Source organism: Mandrillus leucophaeus, unplaced genomic scaffold (assembly GCF_000951045.1).
Source record: "Mandrillus leucophaeus isolate KB7577 unplaced genomic scaffold, Mleu.le_1.0 Scaffold2, whole genome shotgun sequence".
NCBI lineage: Eukaryota > Metazoa > Chordata > Mammalia > Primates > Cercopithecidae > Mandrillus > Mandrillus leucophaeus.
In genome coordinates, this window is record NW_012102031.1 from 6,086,537 (window position 1) to 6,090,169 (window position 3,633).

Consider the following 3,633-nt stretch of genomic DNA (forward strand, 5'->3'; position numbering starts at 1 on the left):
GCTCTCTATTCTAGAGACTGGCTGTTCCTTGTCCCTTCTTCAAAGCAGAGGCCTGGGGTCCCCCAAACTCCTCCGATCCTTTCATCCTGTCATTTCCTGGCCACAAGCCTGGACAATTCGGCTTCTATCTGTTAAATCCACCCCTTGTCCCCACGGCTGCTCCTTAACCTAGCCTCTGCCATGTCTCCCCTGGACAGTAGCCACAGCCTCCTGCCTTCCCTCTCTCTGCCTATACTCCGTTTTCCACCAGGTGGCCTGGGGATTTTCCTCGTTTACAAACAACTGTGCCGTCAAAAATGCTAATAGAACCACTGACTTATTCAATCATTGAATCCTTCAGCAAATAGTTATTGAGACCGTGTGTCAAGCCCAAGGCTTGGGGGTAGGTCAAGCATGAGTCTGCTCCCAGGAGCTCACAGGCCAGTGGGGGGGCTGTCCAGCTAGCAGACAGTCCCAGGAAATGGCCCTTCTGCTTGGATGTCTCCTGAGCATTTCAAACTCACACGCCCCACCCAGCCTTCATCACTCAGTAAATGCATCCAGGCTCTCAAACCAAAAACCTGGGAGTCCTCCTTGACACCTTCTCCCTCACCTTCCACTTCCAACCCATCACCAACAATCTCCCCAGCGCCCCCTACTTCTCTGCATTGCCACGGTTTCTAATGTCCAGGTCAGCACTGTTTCCTTGCTGGATTCCTGCGGTAGCCTCCTGTCATAGTCAGCGATTGGCACAATAATGCTGTGTAACGAACCAAACTGCCTTCAAACGCAGAGACAAGCAGCAGCAGGCCTGTATTCTCACACTCACTAGTTGTAGGTGGACAGTGGGTCCGCTGACTTAGGAGGGTTTGGCTGGTGACTTGGCTTCAGGCTGGGGATGGGTGGTCTCGTTCCTGGCTGTGGGTGTGTGTGTGTTGGCTCCACCTGTCTGTCATTCTCCTTAGACCAGCATTCCCTGGGGCATGTCCTTCTCATCCTTCTCACAGGAGCATGAGAAGTCAAGCCAAACCATGCAGTGTTTAAGGCCTCTGCTCATGCTTCACGTGGCTGAGCCCAGCACCGCCAATGGGGCAGGGACAGGAACTCTTCCCAGACTTGGAGGAAAGGAAATATTCACTGAGCACCAATCCTAACGCTCATATCTCCTGTCTGGCCTTCTTGTTTTCACTCTTGCCTTTGGCCATTGTTTATCTCCACAGAGTGGCCAGAGTGATCACGTTAAACCACCAATCACCAATCACGTTATACCACTCCCTTGCATAACACCCTCCAATGGCATCTCAGGACGTTTGGCATGAAACCTCTGCCCTCACCTACAAGGCCTATAGGATGTTGCCAGTTTCTACCTCCAGATCTCACTTGGCACTATCTTCCCTTTCCTTGCAAAGCTCCAGCCACAAGGGCTGTGATCTGGTTCGGCTGTGTCCCAACACAAATCTCATCTTGAATTGTAGTTCCCATAATCTCAAGGAAGGAACCCAGTGGGAGGTAATTGAATCCCATAATCCAGGTGGGAGGAACCCAGTGGTAGGTAATTGAATCATGGGGGAGGGGGATGATTGCCTCCATGCTGTTCTCGTGATAGTAAGTGGGTTCTCACGAGATCTGATGGTTTTATAAAGGGCTTTCCCCCTTTTGCTTGGTACTTCTCCTTCCTGCCATCAGGTGAAGAAGGATGTGTTTGCTTCCCCTTCTGCCATAATTGTAAGTTTCCTGAGGTTTCCCCAGCCATGCTAAACTGTGAGGCAATTAAACCTCTTTCTTTTATAAATTACCCAGTCTTGGGTATGTCTTTATTTTTATTTTTTTATTTTGTTTTATTTTTTGAGATAGAGTCTTGCTGTGTTGCCCAGGCTGGAATGTAGTGGCATGATCTTAGCTCACTGCAACCTCCGCCTCCCAGGTTCAAGCAATTCTCCTGTCTCAATCTCCTGAGTAGCTGGGACTACAGGCAGGTGCCACCACACCCGGCTACTTTTTGTATTTTTAGTAGAGACAGAGTTTTGCCATGTTGGCCAGGCTGGGGGTATGTCTTTATTAGCAGTGTGAAAACAGACTAATGCAGGCTGCTCCCAGGATTTGCACTGCATGCCAGGCCCCTTTCTACCCTGGGACCCTTGCTCAAGCCGCTCCTTCCACCCATAGCACCCAGAGCTTCCTCCGCAATCAGCCCACAGTCAATCTCGATCACCTCCTCCTCCTGCTTCTCTCTTGGTCCCTCTGTTGAAGAACAGTCTTCATCACTGTTTATAATTAAGTGTTTATTAAATAGGTCTATTTGTTCAAAAAGTGCTTCCCTTCTAGACTATAAGCTCAAACACACACAAGGGCCTGTGTGTTTTGTTTTACACTAAGACCCTAGTGAGTCCCGGCCACCTAATCCATGCGGAATGAATGTTATTTGTACAAATGAGTAAGTGGGTGAAAGAATGGACTTTAATGAAATGAGAGAGACTGAACCATGCCAGCAACCCAGCTGAGCCCAGCCTCCAACCACCCCAGCCAGGTGCCAGCCATGTGCGAGAGCTGACCTGGATGTGCTGGCCTAGCTGAGTCTCCAGATGACTCGCAGCTGGCCACCATGAAAGAAAAGAATGGCCCGAATGAGCCCAGCCAACCCACAGAATCATAAGGGATAATAACATGGCTATTGTAAGCCACTACATTTTGAAGTGGTTTGTGACACAGGCACTGATACTGAAACCTTGACTTTTTGCAGTCTAGACTCTTCATTATCTGCTCCTCTGGTCTCTGACCTCTCCTCCCTACCCACCGTTCCTACCACGCTCCAGAGAGATATTGACATTTGGGGACATCTGACTCCATCCAGCTCTCACATGATATGGGAGGCAGAGCAGGACAGGCCCCGGAGAAGGAGAGGCAGATCCAGGATGTCCCTAGAAGGCTTCTGGAGAGGACCTCAAGGAAGGTGAAATGAGCAGTTTTCCGCAGAATCCAAAATTCAATCAATACAGTTCCCACCTACTAACTACATGCTTCACACCAAGCTGTGGCAGGAGCTGGAGGTGCAGAGAGGGGTGAGGTACAGCTCCTTGCTCACCAGTGGTTCAGAAGCCAGTGGCAGAGACAGACGTGTGAATAGACATCTACCATGCGGCTTGATCCACAGATCACAGAAATATATTCAATATAGAAAGGAAGAGACTCTGGTCCCAAGGCGCTAGGGTAGAGATGTTTCCACCCCCACCTCCTCGCTGAAAAGCAGCCACGACAATAAGGAGAACAAGAAACAGAAACGCAAACTCCCACCTTCAAAGAAGCCAGGAGACACCTGTAACCCCAAACCACAATGTATGAGCAGCGAGAGCAGATGGAGGGTGGTAAATGATTGAACAGAGCTGAGGAAGGCAAACCTAAATGCCTGCTGCTGCATGATGGGGTGGAGTAGGAGCTTTGGAGACAGAAAAGATGCAAATCACCTGTTCTTGCAGAACCCTGGGGAGGCTCAGAATTAGGGAACCCAGACATCATGGATGGTGAGGCAGGAGGCTGAAAACGGGGGGTTGTGTGGGAATCTGCTTAGGAGGAGTGAGATCCCCCAGCACCACCCCAGATCTTCTCTTTTCCATTATGTGGTCAGGCATTCACCCCTCGCTAACCCCGGCAGGGAGA

The 3,633-nt window shown here is 50.1% G+C and overlaps 1 protein-coding gene across 1 annotated transcript in view; it reads left to right on the forward strand.

Moving 5' to 3' along the window:
- The window catches only part of RAC2 (ras-related C3 botulinum toxin substrate 2 (rho family, small GTP binding protein Rac2)), a 23,428-nt gene extending 20,390 nt beyond the window's left edge, over nucleotides 1-3,038 (forward strand). Inside the window, exon 8 of the transcript XR_001005979.1 lies at nucleotides 3,021-3,038. The gene's annotated coding sequence lies outside the window, so the exon portion shown is untranslated. The remainder of the gene's footprint in view (nucleotides 1-3,020) is intronic.
- Nucleotides 3,039-3,633: the final 595 nt, after the last annotated feature.